The 21,187-nt window shown below is 44.2% G+C and overlaps 1 protein-coding gene and 1 pseudogene across 2 annotated transcripts in view; one reads left to right on the top strand and one right to left on the bottom strand.

Moving 5' to 3' along the window:
* The window catches only part of FADS2 (fatty acid desaturase 2), a 105,101-nt gene that overhangs the window by 21,105 nt on the left and 62,809 nt on the right, over window positions 1-21,187 (top strand). The window lies entirely within an intron of this gene.
* Window positions 88-2,581, bottom strand: LOC140713292 (prostaglandin E synthase 3-like; annotated as a pseudogene).

Raw genomic sequence — 21,187 nt, 5'->3', positions numbered from 1 at the left:
CAACCCTCTTTGAAGCCTTTTCAAAAACAAAACAGGTTGAAAAATGGGTTAAAGTAGGCAAATAGAGCATGCGTTTGGAGCAATCAATTCAGGAGTTCTCTCCGTTCTGAAATCTTGCAGAGCAGTTATTTTTCTTTCTCAAAATCCAAGTGATTACAATATTCTTTAGCTGTAGCATTTTTTCATCATCACTGTCTCATGAGTCATCATCTGCTCCATCTACTTCTGGTAAATCTACATCCACACCACCACCTATGCTGTTTATCACCTCAGAGAAATGATCAAAATTAGACATGTCTTCATCTGAATCATCTTCCGTCTTTCCAATTGTTGAAGTCCATACTAAGCCAGTTAAGCTTTGCCCTATTTTTTTGTTGTTGTTGTTAACCTTGGCCATGACTGCCAGATTCTCCTTTTCATAAACAACATAAAATTGATCTGTCCGTTCTTTTAGGCTCAGAATCATTTGGATCAATACAGTGAAAAAGATGAATTTCATTTAAATGCTTAAAATGATCATTTCCTCCAAGACAACTGAATGTAAGTTTGGATTTCTCAGAATGTACGTGAACAGCTTTACTGTCTTCAACAGAAAATTCAATGAAGACATGGTCCCTTCGATTGATCGTACCACTTTGCAGAAGCAGGTGGCATTGTAAAGGGGACGGGGGATGGGGAAATGGGTGCATGGGCCTCTCTGGCAGTGGCTGCGGCTAGGGAGTTGACTCCTCTCCTGTGTTTTCTCCCTGGTTGCAACCTCTTCTTGCTCCCTTCAGGTGATGGTGGCAGCGACAGGCTCGACATATTTATCTTATTTATTTATTTATTTATTTATTTATTTATTTATTTATTTGAGATGGAGTTTTGCTCTTGTTGCCCAGGCTTCACTGCAATGGCGCAAACTCAGCTCACCATAACCTCTGCCTCCTGGGCTCAAGCAATTCTCCTGCCTCAGCCTCCCAAGTAGCTGGGATTGCAGGCACCCACTACCACACCCAGCTAATTTTTTGTATTGTTAGTAGAGATGGAGTTTCACCAAGTTGGCTAGGCTGGTCTTGAACTCCTGACCTCAGGTGATCCGCCCACCTCGGTCTCCCAAAGTGCTGGGATTACAGGCATGAGCCACTGTGCCCAGCCTTATCTTAAATTTTTAAACAAAGATTAGATTACATGTTTTGTAACTTGCTTGTGGTCACTTATATAATTGTATGTCATTTTAGATTAGAGCATATGGCTCTGTGCCATTTAAAAAATAGCTGCATATATCACTTTATGAGTATTTTTAAATTATATGTACTCAAAACTGGTACTTCTTTGAACATACTTATAGGCATATCTTTGCTAATTTTTATAGAATAAGTTCCTAGAAGTGGAGTTACTCATTCAAAGGGTATACACATTTCATTGATGCTCCTCTGTGCAGGATTTTTTGTTTCCTTGCAACTTACAGCTTGCCCAACATTGTATATTATCATTCTTTTATATCTCTGTTCATCTCTTAGATTAAAAGTTGTGTCCTGCTTAATATATATTTCTTTAATTACTAATGAAATCAAGCATATTTTTGGCTGTTTGACTCACATTCCTTAGCCATTGTTCCATTGTATCATTCGTCTTTCTCTGTCTTTTTTTTTTTTTTTTTTTAAGATAGAAACTGGTATTCAACTCCTATTATGTGGACTCCAAAGCCCGTGCCCTGTGTCTATTGCCTTATGGTGAAGGCTTGTGTCCTTAATCATGGAATCAGTGAAGCAGGGATTAATGAGTGTCTCCATCAGCTGTGAAGGCCCCAAAGCCAGTTGGGGTTGGTTGGGCAGGTGTGTTTTGTTGTGGGCAGGTTTATGCAAGCCTACCCCCAAAAGTCTGAGGGAGCTGAGAGGCCAAAGAAAGAGGCTAACAGATCCAGTTTCTTAGAAAGATTTAATAGGCACTTAGGAACAGAAGCCATGTTTGTGTCTCTGGCGGCAGCAAGACAATATGGTGGATCCTGTGCCATTACTCCAGATCCAGGGCTTATATACCATAGGGGAAGAGTATGTGTGATTCAGAAGGAACGTGTAAGATAATCAAAGTACAATAACATTAAGGTTTAGACCTAAGGTCAGAATTCATGGAAAGTATGTGCTCTTACACAAGGAACTGGAAATCTTAGAGGCCTTCCCAGAGATGGGGTTAATCAGAAGTCAACATGGCAATCAGCATCCACCACAGAGTAGCTTCAGCCTCCACAAGGCATTGTAAGGGGTCTGGATCCAGCACTCCAGTCTCACCTGGCTCCTTTGCCTTCCCTTTGCTTCTCCAGGTAAATGTGAGCCCTGGGTTTAGGTTGGCGAGTTTAGAAAGAGCTCCTCTAAGCATGCTCCCTGATGTTAATTCATGTCATTCAACTTAACAAGTGTTTGCCTGTGTAGACAAGTGTCTACTGTGAGTCAGATACCAAGAAAAGCCTTTGGGGACACAGAAATGAGTAAGATTGACCCCTCACTCCATTTGCATAGAGGGAGACAGATGCAAGTAGAGTATAATTTCTATAACAAAGGCCCAAAGTGTTTTGGGAGAATTCGTGGGAATGGGAGAGGTTTCACAGGCAGGGTGTGTCTGAAGCATTTGTTCTCTCTCTTTTTTTTTTTTTTTTTTTTTTTTTTCTGAATGTATAAAGCTAACATAAAGCAATCCTCACTCTATTTTTTTTTTAAATTTTACTTTAAGTTCTGGGATACATGTGCAGAACGTGCAGGTTTGTTACATAGGTATACATGTGCCATGGTGGTTTTCTGCACCTATCAACCTATCATCTAGGTTTTAAGCCCTGCATGCATTTGGTATTTGTCCTAATGCTCTCCCTCCCCTTGCTCCCCAATCCCTGACAGACCCTGGTGTGTGATGTTCCCCTCCCTATGTCCATGTGTTCTCATTTTTCAACCCTCACTTATAAGTGAGAACGTGCAGTGTTTGGTTTTCTGTTCCTGTGTTAGTTTGCTGAGAATGATGGCTTCCACCTTCAACCATGTCCCTGCAAAGGACATGAACTCATTCTTTTTTATGGCTGCATAGTATTCCATGGTGTATATATGCCACGTTTTCTTTATCCAGTCTATCATTGATGGGCATTTGGGTTAGTTCCATGCCTTTGTTATCGTAAATAGTGCTGCAATAAACATACGTGTGCACGAGTCTTTATAGTAGAATGACTTATAATCCTTTGGGTACATACCCAGTAATGGGATTACTGGGTCAAATAGTATTTCTGGTTCTAGATCCTTGAGGAATCGCCACACTGTCTTCCACAATAGTTGAACTAATTTACACTCCCACCAACAGTGTAAAAGCATTCCTATTTCTCCACAGCCCTGCCAACATCTGTTGTTTCTTGACTTTTTAATAATCGCCATTCTAACTGGCATGAGATGGTATCTCATTGTGGTTTTGATTTGCATTTCTCTAATGACCAGTGATGATGAACTTTTTTTCATGTGTTTGTTGGCCTCATAAATTGTCTTCTTTTGAGAAGGGTCTGTTCATATCCTTCTCCCACTTTTTGATGGGGTTGTTTGTTTTTTTCTTGTAAATTTGCTTAAATTCCTTGTAGATTCTGGATGTAAGACCTTTGTCAGGTGGGTAGATTGCAAAAATGTTCTCCTATTCTGTATGTTGCCTGTACATGCTGATGATAGTTTCCTTTACTGTGCAGAGAAGCATCCATTCTTACATGGTATGAGGGTTAATTTTATGTGTCAGTTTGGCTGGATCAAAGTGCCCAAGACATCAGGTCAAGCATTATTCTGAATGTTTCCATAAAGGTGTTTTTTGGATGAATTAATATTTAGGCTAGTGGTATTTGAGTAAAGCAGATTGCCCTCCATTAAGGAGGTACCCCTCATCCAATCAGTTGAAAGTCTTAATAGAACAAAGACTGACCTCCCCTGAGCAGAAAGGAATTCTGTCAGCAGACAGGACCTCAGACTTGAACAGCAACATCAGCCCTTCCCTGGGTCTCCAGCCTGTCCACCCTGCAGACTTTTTTTTTTTTTTTTTTTTTTTTTGAGATGGAGTTTTGCTCTTATTGCCCACGCTGGAGTGCAGTGGCGTGATCTGGGCTCACTGCAACCTCCGCCTCCTGGGTTCAAGCAATTCTCCTGCCTCAGACTCCCGAGTAGCTGAGATTACAGGCACCTGCCACTACGCCTGGCTAATTTTTGTATTTTTAGTAGTTAACGGGTTTCACCATGTTAGTCAGGCTGGTCTTGAACTCCTGACCTCAGGTGGTCAGCCAGTCTTGGCCTCCCAAAGTGTTGGGATTACAGGTGTGAGCCACTGCGTCCAGCCATCACCCTGCAGACTTTGAACTTGTCAGCCTCTATAATGCTGTGAGCCAATTTTCTCCCCCTGGCCCCCCCCATCCCATTGGTTCCGTTTTACCTGGAGAGCTCTTACTAACACAGATGGATATCTGTGGCCCTCTCCAAGGGCTCCCCTGGCCCATTTGCTCATAGAAAAGACAGTATTTGCCAGCAGATAGAAGAGGGGCTACCATGGACTGCATTGAGACAGCCACTCCATGCTAAGGAGGCAGAAGTCCCACCAGGTAATTGCTTGCCACTGCAAACATAATTTTCTTTTTTTTTTTTTTTTTTTGATACGGAGTCTCGTGCTGTCGCCCGGGCTGGAGTGCAGTGGCCGGATCTCAACTCACTGCAAGCTCCGCCTCCCGGGTTTAAGCCATTCTCCTGCCTCAGCCTCCCGAGTAGCTGGGACTACAGGCGCCCGCCACCTCGCCCGGCTATTTTTTTGTATTTTTTTTTTTTTAGTAGAGACGGGGTTTCACTGTGTTAGCCAGGATGGTCTCGATCTCCTGACCTTGTGATCCGCCCGTCTCGGCCTCCCAAAGTGCTGGGATTATAGGCTTGAGCCACCGCGCCCAGCCTGCAAACATAATTTAAGAGAGAGACAAACCAAGGAAAAGAAGTTTCATCTCTTTCACTTTCTAGCTGGGGGCCTGGGGCACTAGGCTAAGCACTGAGAATGTGGCCATGAACAAGACTCTAAGGAAGAAGAGATTAAAACCATAATTAATTCATCTGAAAGGTACCAAATGCTGCCATGGAGAAGTGTGGGTGTTAAGGGTGTTGAGAGGACCATGTCTGGTTGGGAAGTCAGGGAGGGCTTCTCTGAGGAAGTGATATTTAGCTGAAATCTAAAGGAGGGGTAGAAGTCAACTGAGAGTCAGGAGAGCCTGCTGGTAGAGGGAACAGCATGTGGGAAAGCCCAGGAGAGGAGGAATTTCACAGAGAGAAGCCTGGCATGGCTGGAGTGAAGTGAGTGAAGGAGTGAGTGGTGGAACTGAGATTGGAGAGGCAGCAGGGAGGCTAGTAGGATCCTGCAGGTCAACGTAAGGACTGTGGGCACTGCTTTAAGGCACATGGAAAATAATTGAAGGGTTTTCAGCAAAAAGTGGCCTGATTATTTCTTCAGCTATTTTTTCTATTTTGCCCCTCTTCTCTCCCCTCCTTCTGTGACTCTAATAACACGTACGTTAGAATGGTTCACTGATGATCTGTTCATATTTTGTCAGTCTTTTTTCTCTCCATTCTTCATTTTGGGTAGTTTCTATTGCTATGCCTTCAAGCTCGCTGATCTTTTCTTCTACAATGTCTAGTCTGCTGTTTATCCCACCCAATCTAGTGTTCATCTCAGATGTTGTAGTTTCCATTTTAGAAGTTCCATTTGGATCTTTAAAAACATATCTTTCATTTATTTCATCTTGTTCCCATTTTCCTCTAACTTCTTGAAAATATGGAGCATATTTTTGATAGCTCTTTCAATACCCTTGTCTGCTAATTCCATTATTTGTCAACACTGAGTCTGTTTCTATTCATCAGTTTTTCTCCAGGAAGGTAGAGGTTCCTAGGAATGAGATACTGTGGTTCATGAAAGTTTTTAAAGTATGGCCCAGGATATGAGCCATACTTGCTGACTCTTTGCATGTGTAGTAATACTTGATTGGCTGCCAGACAGTGTCAGTTTTATACTGTTGGATGATGGATTTGTTGTACTCACTTAAATGATGTTGGCCTTTGTTCTGGCATGCAGTAAGTGACTTGGAATCTGATTGATGCTTTTGAGACTTGTTTTTAAGCTTTGTTACGGTGGATCCATAGCAGCCTTTAATCCAGGGTTAACTCATTCCCACTACTATGGTACTGCCCTGTGTGTTTGTAAGGTCTTTCCACTCAGCTACTAGAACCATCTTGGCTTTATGTGTGCTCCAGAAATCATTTGGTTTCCAGCTGGCTGGTGGTTCTTCCCCTGGCCTTGAGTCATTTCCGCTCGTGTGTGTTCATACCACCACTCAGCCAGAGACTTGAGCAGATCCTCCTGCAGTTCTCTGTGCAGTCCTCCTGACTGGAGACTCTCCTGTGTCTTGTTCAGTGCTATGGCCTGAATGTGTGTGTCCCCCCAAAATTTGTATATTGAAAGCTTAACCCCCAAGGTGATAGTACTTGGAGGTGGGGACTTTAGGGGAGTGATTAGGTCTTGGGAGCTGAGCCCTCAGGAATGGTCCTCATGAGGACCTCATTCCTTATGAGGACAGGAAGTGTCCTCATAAAAGAGGCCAGAGAGAGCTTCCTGTCCCTTCCGCCACATGAGGCTACAATGAAAAGATATCATCTATGAACCAGGAAATGGGCTGCCCGACATTGAATCTGATGGTGACTTGGACTTCCCCGCCATCAGGACTTAGAAGCGCATGTTTGTTGTTTAGAAGCCACCCAGTCTATAGTATTTTGTCATAGCAGCCCAAATGGACTAAGACAGTCAAGATGAGCTAAGGATGGAAACGGTGTTGCTGGCTGCCCTTCTGCTCAGAGGCCTTGGCCTGATCCAGGCACATTGGCTCTTATCCCTGGTCCTCTGCTCATGCTCTCATTTCAGCAAGAAGGTAAGGGTTTCTAGGAATGAGATACTGTGGTTCATGAAAGCTTTTTTAAAAATGGAGTAATATTGCTAAGGTGTAACAACAACAACAACAACAACAAAAGGCCTATGTAATCCTGGTCTAATGGGTGACCTCTGTAGTTTTGTCCTGGAATTATTCCCTGAGCCTGAACCCACAAGCCGACTTTTGACTTCTGATCCTTGGTGCCTGTAAGAACAATGGAATCTGCTTTTCTCACTTGCCCTGAATAAAATCTGTGGAATTCAGTCATGTGTGAGCATATGTGAACTTCATGCTGGATGTTCTGGAACACTAAGACTTAGGGAAAATATGATAAATAGAAACAGACTCAGTGTTGACAAATAATGGAATTAGCAGACAAGGGTATTGAAAAGTGGTTCAGATTGATGTGTCAGAAATGTCTAGAGCCTGATTATTGAGGGAAATGAACAGGAAGGCTGTCTGTACTCAAAAGCCAAATCCCTTGCTGTCTTAGCAGAGGTGGGAGCCACGATGCCCATCCTGTTAAAGAGAAGCCTTTTTATTTACAATTTCTTCTTTAAATTGAGATTAAAATTCCTGCAACAGAAAATTAACCATTTTTAAAGTGCACAGTTCATGGTGTTTAGGACATTCACAGTGTTGTGCGACAATGCCTCTATCTAGTTCCAAAACATTTTTATCACCCTGAAAGGAAATCTTGTACCCAGAGGCAGTCGTTCTCCATCTTCCCCAGCCCCTGGGAGAAGTCCTTTTTTTTTTTTTTTTTTTTTCCCCCACATAAGGTTTCTAAGTGCCAGGGTTGGCACTAAGAATATCTTCTCTAAAGGGCTTTGAGGCATGGGGCAAAGAGCATGCATAGGCTTTAGGGGCAGACAGGGCCAGGATCGAAAGCCAGCTTTGAAACTTACCTGTGTGATCCTGGAGCAGTCTCTTAATCTCTCCAAGTCTCAAGTTGGGCTAATGTCACGTCCTTCCAAGCTTTTCTGGAACTCCTGTGAATGCTGTAAGTGGATTCTGAAGGTTAAGGACAATCTGGTCCCAGGCTTCCAGGCTTCCAGGCTGGAAGAATAAACTGACAAGGGCTTTGGGGTCCCTGGCAAGTGAGCAACTTCCCAGAAGGCCTAGCAGCTAGCTAAGTCTTAGCAAGCCCAGGTGTCCCAGGGTGAATACAGAACTGGCTGTTTTCCAAGGCTTTTCTGGGCATAGCTGAGTCAGGGGGAGGGACTGTGGGCCTCTTGAACTCCTGGGCATGATGGAATCTGGCTTCCTGCATCCAGACAAGGGAGTTGTTTCCAGTCCCAATGGCCAGTGAGACACAACCTGACCTGCTAATGTGAGTCCTAATAAGGGGAGGGCTCCTGGAGTTGGAGTGAGATGGAGCCTGTTCCTCTAATGCTGGTAGAGTCTCAAGAATGTAGTTCTTGGGGTTGGGTGCAGTGGCTTACGCCTGTAATTCCAGCACTCTGAGAGGCTGATGTGGGAGGATCTCCTGAGCCCAGGAGTTCAAGACCAGCCTGGGCAACATGGCAAAACCTCACCTCTACAAAAAAAAAAAAAAAAAAAAAAAAAATTAGCCAGGTGTAATGGTGTGTACCTGTGGTCCCAGCTACTGGGGAGGCTGAGGTGGGAGGATGGCTTGAGCCGGGAGGCTAAGGATGCAGTGAGTCGTGATTGCACCACTGCACTCCAGCCTGGGTAACAAGAGTGAGACCCTGTCTCTAAATAAATAAATAAATAGAATGTAGTTCTCAGGGACCCAGGACTCAGAGGAGCTGTGACTTATTCAGAGGACAGGGTTTGTTGGATTTTATAGGTTCAGGGAGAGCACACCTAGGTTTCTTAGGGGTCAGGGAAGAGGAAGTGGATCCGCTTGGCTATATCCAGGGTGAGCAACTTCCAGTGTGAGTTTTGGAGTTCCCCCTTTCATTGCGGTTTCTTGAAATCTTGTCAAAATTCTATAATAACTTCCCCACTATTTTTTGGCAGGTAGGCCCACAGCCCACTGATGGCTTTTAACCAGAAGACTAAGCAAGGCACCCCCATTAGTCTCCCTGAAAGGCAGCAGATCCTTGCCTTACAGAATAAACAGGTCTGCAGGTGGGTGTCATCAGTGACCGAGGAACCACTTCCCAAGCCTTGGGTCCATCTCTGGAGCTCACCCCCACAAGGGAAGGGGAGCCGGGAGCCCTGATGCCCAGTGGGTCTCTGTTTGCCTACCTCCATGAATGAATAGCCCTGGACCTCCTGCCATGGAGGAGGTCTCTCTCTCTCTGTCTTTTGTTCTTTCTCTCTCTCTTTTCCTGTCTCTCTCTTCCCTCTCTCTTTCGCTCTTTGCTGTGTCGATGAACTTCTGGAGAAATGTGGGTCTTTTTTGTCCATCTAGGGGTGCACGGGACTCAGCGCTTGTCCTGGCAGTTTTCCCATCTTCTGGAAAGCAGGATGGGGCACAGGACCGCGAGGGTGGGAGAAGGGGAGGACCCTGGAGAACCTAGAGGGAAGGCTCTGGGATAGCATGTGTAGTAGAGAGGGCTGGAGGTGAGATGGGGAGTGGTAAGAAGGAAGCTAGACATGCAGATAGGGGCCTGGGCGTGGAGGCCATGGTCAGCGGTTTGAACTTAGATATTCTAAGGGAGTGAGGAAACTGGACCCATTTTAAATAGCAAAGGGGCATGAGCGGGCTTGCCATGCAGTGTGGTCTGGGTGGGGTGGCATCAAATTGATAGACCGGCCTTATGTGGATTGAACATGGTGAGGCAACGGGAAACCAATAGCGATTGCTGTCTTGGGCAAACAGTGGTACCACTGGCCAAGAGAAAGAAGGAGGGGTGCAGGGGCAGGTGGAGGGAACATGAGCTTAGGTTTGTGTGTTCTGAGTCTGAGAAACGTGTGTGACACCGGCAAAGCTGTCCACTCAGCCGCTGGAGAGAGAGGTCTGGACTCAGGTCTGGGGGGCCCTGGGCCCTTAGGTGGTGATGGAAGCCGCTTGGGGAGAGTGAGAAGGGAGTCCTGGGACAGGGCCCTGAGGAACGTCCATAGCGGGGTGCTGGGCAGTGGAAAGGAGGTGGCCTGGGAGCCTGGAAAGAGCATCCGGGATGGGAGAGGGAACAGGAGAAGACAGGCTCATGGCCGCCAGGGAAAAGTGTGGTTCAAGAAGGAGAAAGTGTGCAACTGTCAAAAGCTTCTGAGAGGCTGGGCACGGTGGCTTACGCCTGTAATCCCAGCACTTTGGGAGGCAAGGTAGATGGATCACTTGAGGTCAGGAGTTTGAGACCTGCCTGGCCAACATGATGATACCCTGTCTCTACTAAAAAAATACAAAAATTAGCTGAGCATAGTGGTCCGTGCCTGCAATCCCAGCTACTTGGGAGGCTGAGGCAGGAGAATCACTTGAACCTGGGAGGTGGAGGTTGCAGTGAGTGAGACCACACCATTGTACTCCAGCCTGGGCAACAGAGCGAGATTCTGTCTCAAAACAACAAAACAACAACAACAAAAAGCTTCTGAGAGGCCGTGGACAGAGGCCAGGCTACTGGGGGCCATGAGGATGACCTTAGTAAGAGCAGTGGCATGGAAGAGCTGGATTAAAGACTTAAATGTAAAACCTAAAACCATAAAAACCCTGGAAGACAACATAGGCAATACCGTTCTGGACACAGGAATGAACAAAGATTTCATAATGAAGACACCAAAATCAATTGCAACAAAAGCAGAACTTGATAAATGGAATCTAATTAAACTTAACGGCTTTGGCACAGTAAAAGAAATTGTCAACAACATAAACAGACAGCCTACAGAATTAGAGAAAATATTTTCAAACTGTGCATCTGACAGAGGTCTAATATCCAGCATCTATAAGGAACTTAAACAAATTTCCAAAAAAAAAAAAAAAAGGGAAACCAAACAACCCCATTAAAAAGTGGGCAAAGGAAATAAACAGACACATATAAAAAGAAGACCTACATGTGGCCAATAAGCATATGAAAAAAAGTTCGATATCACTGATCTTTAGAGAAATGCAAATGAAAACCACAATGAGATACAATCTCAAGCCAGTCAGAATGACTATTATTAAAAAGTCAAAAAATAACAGTTGCTGGCGAGGTTATGGAGAAAAGGGAACACTTATACACCGTTGGTAGGAGTGTTAATTAGTTCGACCATTGTGGAAGGCAGTGTGGTGATTCCTTAAAGAACTAAAAACAGACTACCATTCGACTCAGCAATCCCATTACTGGGTATATACCCAGAGGAATATATATCACTCTACCATAAAGACACATGCACATGAATGTTTATTGCAGCACTATTCACAATTGTAAAGACATGGAATCAACCTAAATCCCCATCAATGAGAGACTGGATGAAGAAAATGTGGTACATATACACCATGGAATATTATGCAGCCATAAGGAAGAATAAGATAATGTCTTTCATGGGAACGTGGATGGCACTGGAGGCCATTATCCTTAGCAAACTAACCCAGGAACAGAAAACCAAATACCACATGTTCTCATTTATAAGTGGAAGCTAAATGATAAGAACTGTTGGACACAAAGAAGAGAACAACAGATACTAGGGCCTAGTTGAGGGTAGAGGGTGGGAGGAGGGAGTAGAGCAGGAAAAAATAACTATTAGGTACTAGGTTTAGTACCTGGAATATGAAACAATAAACCCCCATGACATGCATTTACCTATATAACAAACCTGCACATGAACCTTAAACATAAAATAAAAGTTGAAAAAACAAAAGAACAGTGTCTTTGACATTTAATAGAGGTTTCTACTTTATCTGACATTAATTTTTGCTTCTTTTGTGTGTGCATTTGCCATAGCCTTAACTTTTAACTGTTTGGGGTCATTTTGTTTTTAGTGAGTCTCTGTAAACAACCTATAATTTAACTCTCATCTTTAGTCTGAGTCTTTGACTTTTTATTGGAGAAACTTAAGCCATTGCTAATTATTGCCATAACTGATCTATATGTGGTCTTCCTCTCCAGAAGTCATAGCCCCGGTCTAATCATGAGAAAAACATCACATAAATCCCAATTGAGGGATATCTGACAATTATCAAACCAGTAGTTCTCAAAACTGCCAAGGTCATCAAGAACAAGGAAAGTTTACAACCACTATGGAGAACAGTTTGGAGGCTCCTCAAAAACTAAAAATAGAGCTACCATATGATCCAGCAATCCCATTGGTAGGCGTATACCCAAGAGAAAGGAAATCACTATATTAAAGAGATATCTGCACTCCCGTATTTGTTGCCCCTCTGTTCACAGTAGCCAAGATTTGGGAGCAACCTAAGTGTCCATCAACAGATGAATGGATAAAGAAAATGTGGTACATACACACAATAGAGCACTATTCAGCCACATTAATCTCTTAAAAAAGTCATTTTCTTAGGGTGAATACTGCACCCCGGAAGAGGGCACCTCATCCTTGAAAGCCATGGTCTCCATGCTGGTACCTTCAAAAAAGAATGAGATCCTGTCATTTGCAACAACCTGGATGGAACTGGAGGTCATTATATTAAGTGAAATAAGCCAGGCACAGAAAGACAACCATTGCATGCTCTCTTATTTGTTGGATCTAAAAATCAAAACAGTTGAACCCATGGAGACAGAGCGTAGAAGGATGGTTAGCAGAGGCAAGGAAGGGTAGTTGCGGGTGGGGGTGGAGGGGAGTTAGGGACGGTTAATGGGTACAAAACAATAGTAAGAATGAATGAATAAGACCTAGTATTTGATAGCACAATAGGGTGACTATAGTTAATAATGATTTACTTCAACATTTTAAAATAACTAAGAGAGTATATAATTAGATTATCTGTAACACGAAGAATAAATGCTTGAGGGGATAGATACCCCATTCTCCAGGATGTGATTATTATGCATTGGATGCCTGTATCAAAACATCTCATGTACCCCAAAATATATATACCTATCATGTGCCCACATAAAAATAAAACATAATTTAAAAATATAAGGAAAGGTTGAGAAACTGTCACAGACAAGAGGAACCTAAGGAGACATGATGACTAAATGCAATGTGGCTTCTGGGTTAGATTCTGGAGCAGAAAATGGACACTAGGTTGAAACTAGGGAAAGCTCAACAAAGTATAAACTTAAAAAACAAACAAAAAATCCCACAAAGAAAACTCTGGGTCCAAAGTCTTCTCTGGTGAATTCTACCAAACATTTAAGGAAAAAATAGCATGAGTTCTACATAAAAGCTTCCAAAATTAGAAAAAGAAGAAATAATTCCCATATAAAAATAACTCTGAAAGAATCATAAACCTAAATTTAAGAAATTTAGAAGCTAAAATGATAAAATCCTGGAATAAACATAAGAAAAAAATCATAGTGCCCTTGAGTTAGGAAAAGATTTCTTGAATACACAAAAGTAGCAAAAACTCTAAAAGAAAAAAATTAATAAATTGCATTTCATTAAAATTAAAAATGTTTTCTTCCCCAAATAATAAAATAATAAAATAAGTCAAGCCACAGACTGAGAAAAAATATTTGTGAAACATAAATCCATCAAAGGGCTTATACACATAATATGTAAAGACCTCCAACAACCCACTTATAGGAAAGCAAAAACCCAAGAAAAGGTGGCAAAGTATTTCAATAGTCACTTCCTCAATATATATGGGTGGCAAATAAGGCACTTCACTAAGTATTTTATATATATCTACCTCTATAAACATATATCACAACATCATTAGTCATTAGTGAAATTCAAATTAAAACCACAATGAGATCACTGCAAGGTACCACTGCACCCAATAGAATGACTAAAATTTTAAACACTGAAAATACCAAGTATTGGCAAGGCTATTGAGCAACTGGGAACTCTTATGCATTGTTGGTGGGAACCCAAAATGGTCCAGCTGCTTTGGAAAATAGTTTGGAGTTTCTTTTAAAGTTAGGCATACACTTACTATGTGAGCCAGCAATTCCACTCCTAGGCATTTACCCAAGAGAGAAGGAAATATTTGGTCAAAGACTTGTAATGTGCATAGCAGTTTTATTCATAATAGCTGAAAACTGGAAACAACTCAAATGTCCATCAACTGGTGAATGGAGAAACAAATTGTGGTATATCCATAAAATGGAATACTATGCAGCAGTAAAAAGGAAAAAACTACTGCTACTTGCAACAACATGGATGAATCTCGAAAGCATTAAGCTAAATGAAAAAGGCCAGACACCTAAAACTACATGCTGTGTGAGTCCACTTCTAATGCACTCTAGGAAAGGCAAAACTATAATGACAGGAAAAGCACCTCAGTGGTTGCCAGGGACTACGGTGTAGGAAGAGAAATTTTACTGCAAAGGGGCACAAGAGACTTTCTGGGAAGTAATGTAACCACTCCCACAATCATATTACAGAAATGTTCTGTAATATGGTCAAAATATCTCATGTACCCCAAAATATATACACCTACTGTGTACCCACATAAAAATTTTAAAATTACTTAAAAATATAAGGAAAGTTTGAGAAACTGTCACATACCAGAGGAGCCTAAGGAGACGTGATGACTAAATGCAATGTGGCTCCTGGGTTAGGTTTTTTTTTTTGAGAGAGAGAAAGAAATGATAGAATGAGAGAGAGAAATATTCCGTAATATGATTGTGAGAGTGGTTATATTGCTTCTATATATTTGCCAAAACTCATTACATTGGTCACTTATTAATAGGGAAGTTTATTGTATGTCAGTTTTATCTCAATAAAGCTGACACAGATAACTGGCTATGAAAAGATGCCCTCCATGGATTACTTGCCAGACATATTCTTCCCTGCCCTTATTGTATAACAGAAATTCTACCTGTTCATGATGATCAGAGGGGCAATTAACCCTGACACCGGGAGTAATGGTGAGCAGGGCCTCTCATACATACTTCTGCCCTTTGGTTCTTAGAGGCAGGCATGGATTCTACCTACTGAGGACATGGTATCTTACAAAAGTCATTGTCTTAGGGTGAATACTGCATCCTGGAGGATGCCACCTCATCCTTGAAAGCTATGGTCTCCATGTTGGTGCCTTCAAAAGGTTATTCCATCACTCTGCCAGGCTGTCAGCATCTAAGTGGAGCCCTACGAGCGAGATAGGGCCAGTGGATTTCATGGTCACATACCCACTGCCACACCTCCTTTGCTCTTGAGTGTTTGCTTAGTCCCATGCTAGACAATGTGGGGTCTCATGTTGTCATACTGAGTACCACAAGCCCTCAGTGCTGGCTGAGGCTCTGTGGGCAGGAAAGACTGATATGTGTATCAATCACAATGAAGAGGAATTGCTGACCTTTTCCAGTTTGAACAAGGCTAATGTAATCAGCTTGTCACCAAGGGGTACAACCAAAAGCAGTCAGCTGTAATTCCAGGCTGGCTCCTGTATAAAACAAGTTCCAAAGAACAAGATCCTGGTCAGCAGAGACATGAGACCAGCCCTGGCCCACAGTGGGACCGTCACATCATCTCAGGCAAAGCATTCCTCTCATCTCTGCCCTCAACCTTGCCACTGGCAAATGGAGGAGGTTGGACTATATGAGGTTATGAATATGTGCTATTATTTTTAAATGCAGAAGTCATAAATTCATATTCATTTAATACCTTCAGCTATTGCAGAAATATGCAAATTGTGAACACCCCCCCTCACCATTTTCTCTGCAGAGATGACCACAGTTACCAATCTAGCGTGCCCCTTCCAGGTCTTTTTCCACCATAGCCCTGCTCAAATTTTCACTCCTTCCTAAGGCCTTCCCACATCCCACATCCTTGCTCAGGATCCCTCTTTTTCTTCTGTTTTTGCCCCTGGGGACACTTTATATAGGAACTGATATGGTGCGGCTGTGTCCCTGCCCAAATCTCATCTTGAATTGTAGTTCCCATAATCTCCACATGTCATGGGAGGGATCTGGTGGGAGGTAATTGAATCAAGGGGGTCAGTTTTCCCCCTGCTAGTCTCATAATAGTAAGTTCTCATGAGATCTGATGGTTTTATAAGGGACTTCCCCCTTTGCTTGGCTCTCATTCTCTCTCAACATCCTGTGGGGAGGTGCCTTCTGCTATGATTGTAAGTTTCCTGAGGCTTCCCTAGCCACACGGAACTGTGAGTCAATTAAACTTCTTTTCTTTATAAATTACCCAGTCTTGGATATGTCTTTATTAACATCATGAGAACGAACTAATACAGGAACATAAAGGGTTAGGGGACAAATGGCAACGAGAAGAAGCTGCTTATGTGGGCATGTCCTGGGGGCAGCAGGTCACAGTGTTCCACACTTCAGAGCTGAAACCTCTGAAGAGCTGCTTATGGAAGCAGCTAATCCAGTAGCCAGCTGACGGAGACAGCAAGTATTCCTGGGATGCTTCAGCTGGTTGGAAAAGAGAGTAGGAATGTATAACTTTTTTTTTTTTTTAAAGACAGGGTCTCATTCTGTTGCCCAGGCCAGAATGCAGTAGTGCAATCATAGCTCACTACAGCCTTGGCCTTCTGGGCTCAAGTGGTCCTCCCACCTCAGCCTTCTGAGTAGCTGGGACCACAAGCACGTGCCACCAGAAGCATATGCCACCACAAGCATCTGCCACCACGCCTGGCTTTTTTTTTTTTTTTTTTTTTTTTTTTTTTTTTTTTTTGAGACGGAGTCTCACTCTGTCGCCCAGGCTGGAATGCAGTGGTGCGATCTTGGTTCACTGCAACCTCCACCTCCCAGGTTCAAGTGATTCTCCTGCCTCAGCCTCCCAAATAGCTGGGACTACAGGTGCGTGCCACCACACCCAGCGAATTTTTGTATTTTTAGGAGAGACAGGGTTTCACCATGTTGGCCAGGCTGGTCTCAAACTCCTGACCTCAGGTGATCCACCTGCCTCGGCCTCCCAAAGTGCTGGGATTACAGGTGTGAGCCACCGTGCCTGACCCGCCCTGCTAACTTTCATATTTTTTGTAGAGATGGGGGTCTCTCTATGTTGCCCAGGCCAGTCTTGAACTCCTGCGGTCAAGCAACCCTCCTGCCTTGGCCTCCCAAAGTGTTGGGGTTACAGGCATGAGCCGCTGCACCTGGCCAGGAATGTATATTTCAAAGGACAAATTTTGAATGTGTTTGGTCAGTTTTTTATTGAGGCATAACATGCATATAGTATAGTGCACAAATCTCAAGTGTACAACTTGAAGAATTTTTACACACCTCTATGCACACACTCAAACCTTATGCAACCACCACTCAGACCAAGAATGTTTCCAACACCCTGAAAATTCCCTATTCCCCTTCCCAGACAGTACCTCCCTGCCCCTGCCCCGAGGTAACTACTCTTCTGACTTGTAGCATCATCGAGTAGTTTTGCCTGTTCTTGAACTTCATCTAAATGGAATCATACACAGGGGGCATTTTATGTCTACCGTCTTTGCTTATCATAGAGTCTGTGAGAGTCCTCCAAGCTGTTGCATGTAGCTTGTTCTTTTTTGCTGCTGAGTAGTATTTCATTGTTTGAATATGCTTATCCTTTCTTACTACTAATGGACATTTGGCGTGCTTCCAATTTAGGACTGTTATGAGTGAAGTTCCCCTGATGGATCTTGCACGTGTTTTTGGTGGGCAGATGTACTCGTTTCTCTTGTGGTTACACCTAGCAGTGGAGCTGCTGGCTCATGATTTGTTTGTTAAGGAAACAGAAAGATCTGCAGGGATTTGTCTTGGCCATGAATGACATGACAGAAGGAGCTCTAGTGATGTGGGATGGTGAAAAGCACATGCGCCTGACAACCTCATCCCTCTCTGGAAGGGGCAGCAGCCAGAGGCTGACCTGAAGAGCCTCAAGACTGCAGAAAGTTTACCTAGCTTAATCCCCATAACCCAGAGCACGGCTGGGCAGCTTGTTTCAAGGCAGGCATTTCAGGAACCTCCCTGGCTGTTTACCTGTGCTTCTTGATGCGGCCTTATAGCTCAATGAGTGGCTGGGGGAATAAGCTCACATCCTTGTGGCTGCAGAGAAGCTCACTGGCTCAGGCCAGGGTCCCAGGGTTCATGCCTGCCAAGAGGAGGATTTTGAGTTTTTTAGAATCAGTCCTAATTAGTGAGAAGCCAAGGAACAAACCAACATGCCCCTGTCACAGCAGGACAGTGCCCCTGCGGAACTCAGCCTGTGGCACCACCAGGGCCAGCAAATCAATGTCCTAAGGCAGAGAGGCAGCAATCCCCAAGCAAACAGATTGAGATAGCCTTAAATGCTCAGCGCTCCGTGTGCACACTCTGGGCGCAGCCTGGAATGCCGGAGACCAGCAGCTGCAAATGACTCATAGCAAGCCCTTCCTACAACCAGACACATCATAACATCATTGGAAGCAGACCGTAAACAGTTTAAGACTGTTCCATTTGCGTCATCAGCCTGGTAGCACCCAGCATAGCCTCTGGGTCTCTGGCAAAGCCCCTGGGGCTCACATAAAAGGAGTGGGCGGAAGTGAAAGGCCTGGGCCACAGTGTCATAAAAACCCAGGCCACAGAGTTCAAGCCCCAGCCCTGCGTGCAACATGTTGAGTGCTGGGTAAAGCACTCTCCCTCCACACCACAGCGTGCTCTTCAGCACAGTGGGGTTGACACTGCCTGATGGGGGTGTTCGCCCACTGTGGAGCAATCCTCCTGCCTCAGCCTCCTGAGTAGCTAGGACTATAGGTATGTACCATGCCCACCTAATTTTTTTTTTTTTTCCGGTAGAGATGGGGGTCTCACTTCGTTGCCCAGGCTTGTCTTGAACTTCTGGGCTCAAGCGATTCTCCTGCCTTGGCCTCCAAAAATGTTGGGATTACAAGTGTGAGCCACTGTGGCTGGCCAGGTTTTTTTTTTTTTTAAAGAAAGAACATAGGTTAGAGGTTTATTTAATTCATTAACGAGGGATTCAGCAGGTATAAAGATGGCGCTAGGGAGAATTTGAGGAAGAAAGTATAGAGATTTTAAAAAATGAATGTTAGAATAAAATTGATAGGTCAGATACAAAACTGGCATTGTCCTCTAGGACAAAAATCCTTTGGAATGATCTTTCCTACCTGAGATAAATTATTTTCACTCTGCCTGACAAAAATCTACAAGTTAACATGGAGTTTCACAGACCCAGAAGTCTTTAATCAGTAGTCAACAGAAAGTCACATAGAGATGCAGACCCCTAGATCAAGTTCGCAAACCATAGCCCACAGCCCCAATATGGCCCCTTATTTGTTTCTGATAATAAAGCTTTATTAAAACCCAGCCATACTCATTTGTGTATTTATTGTCTATGGCTGCTTGCATGCTAAACTGGCAGAGTTGAGTAGTTGTGTAGCAGCAACAGAGGCTTGATACCATTAAATGGCGCTCAAACCAGAGTCAATTCTGGTTGGAGCAGTATATACACACAGGAACACTGGGACATAAGCCTAGAAACGTGGAGTGCACCTTTGTTGCCCAGGCTGGAGTGCAGTGGTACGATCTCAGCTCACTGTAACCTCTGCCTCCCGGGTTCAAGCAATTCTCCTGCCTCAGCCTCCCGAGTAGCTGGGATTACAGGCGTGCACCACCATGCCTGGCTAATTTTTGTATTTTTAGTAGGGATGTGATTTCACTGTGTTGCCCAGGCTGGTCTCGAACTCCTGACCTCAGGTGGTCTGTCTGCCTTGGCTTCTCAAAGTGCTGAAATTACAGGCCTGAGCCACTGTGCCCTGCCCAGATTTCCATTTCACGCTCCTTCCCCTGTTCCAGGCATGGCAGACACCAGACAGAGGGGACAGAAGGGGCCCACTGGAGCCAGGCCTGGGAGGACCTTCCAGGGAGTTGATACTTTATTTCTGAGCAATGAGGAAGTGAAGAGGCATTGGAGGGTGTTGTGGGAGGACTAGTGATGGCAGGCAGGTGGCAGTCGGAGTCCTGTGTTACATTGTGTGCTCTTCCTGGACGATGATTAGCTGGTCCCAGCTGTTCCCTCCCACTCCTCAGTCCTTCAGTCTTCTTGTTTCTATCACCTCAAAGTCACTAGCATCCTTGTGTTTGTCATCTTTTCCTCAGCCTTGCAGCCACAGTTGTTTGGTCCTCTCCTTCAGGTCTCTGCCCTTTCCATCACCCCATGCCCCATGTGCCCCAGATGATCTCAAAAACACAGCTCAAATCCCACAACACCCTCCAATGCCTCTTCACGTCCCCATTGCTCAGAAACAAAGTATCAACTCCCTGGAAGGTCCTCCCATGCCTGGCTCCAGTGGGCCCCTTCTACCCACTTTGTCTCGTGGCCACGGGACACATTTCCTGAGCACATACAGTATGGCCTTCCTGCCTTTGACGTCCAGCTCCGGGGTGCCTCACTCAGATACCACCCAACCAGAAGTCTTCCCACTGTCCTCCCAGTTCCCACAGCCAGTTAAACTTTTCTTCTGTGGTGTCTGCCATGCCTGGTACAGGGAAAGGAGTGTGAAATGGAAATCTGGGCTGGGCGCCGTGGATAACGCCTGTAATCCCAGCACTTTGGGAAGCCGAGGTGGGCAGATCACCTGAGGTCAGGAGTTCGAGACCAGCCTGGCAAACATAGTCAAACCACTTCTCTACTAAAAATACAAAAATTAGCTGGGCATGGCAGCATGTGCCTATAATCCCAGCTACTTGGGACACTGAGGCAGGGAATCGCTTGAACCAGGGAGGTGGAGGTTGCAGTGAGCCAAGATTGTGCCACTACACTCTAGCCCGGGCGACAAGAGTGAGACTCTGTCTCAAAAAAAAAAAAAAAGAAAAGAAAAAGAAAAAGAAAAAGAAATGGCAATCTCAAGACCTGAGTCTCATTCAGGCCCTCCTACCAGCACGATTTTTGTCTTGGACATATCGCTCCACCTCTTCTTTCTCTTATGTTTACCAAAAAAAAAAAAAAAAAATTCAGGCCAAGTCATCTGGAAATTTCCATTGATAGCTAAAACTCCATAATCCTCAGCTACTATTTCCCTTTTGTTTCTCCTGCAGACCGGATGTCCTTTAGGGCAGAGACAGTTTCTTCTTGGAGCCATACCCCTGATCACCCAGTGTAGAGCTTTCCATGTGGTGAGGGCTTAGGGTAGGATTCTTGGACAAGTGAAGGAATTTCAGTGTGTTCTCTCCAACAGGCTACTGTCCATGAGGATTTTGGGGTCCCACGATGTTTTCTGTGACTTGCCCATGACATACCCTCTGTCTAGAATGCTGCTTTCTCTCCCCACCCTTTTAGCTAGCAGTATTGTCCTCATCCTCAAAGAGCCAA

This window comes from Chlorocebus sabaeus, chromosome 1, assembly GCF_047675955.1.
Source record: "Chlorocebus sabaeus isolate Y175 chromosome 1, mChlSab1.0.hap1, whole genome shotgun sequence".
NCBI classification, from domain to species: domain Eukaryota; kingdom Metazoa; phylum Chordata; class Mammalia; order Primates; family Cercopithecidae; genus Chlorocebus; species Chlorocebus sabaeus.
This window is presented reverse-complemented; position numbering and strand designations above follow the sequence as displayed.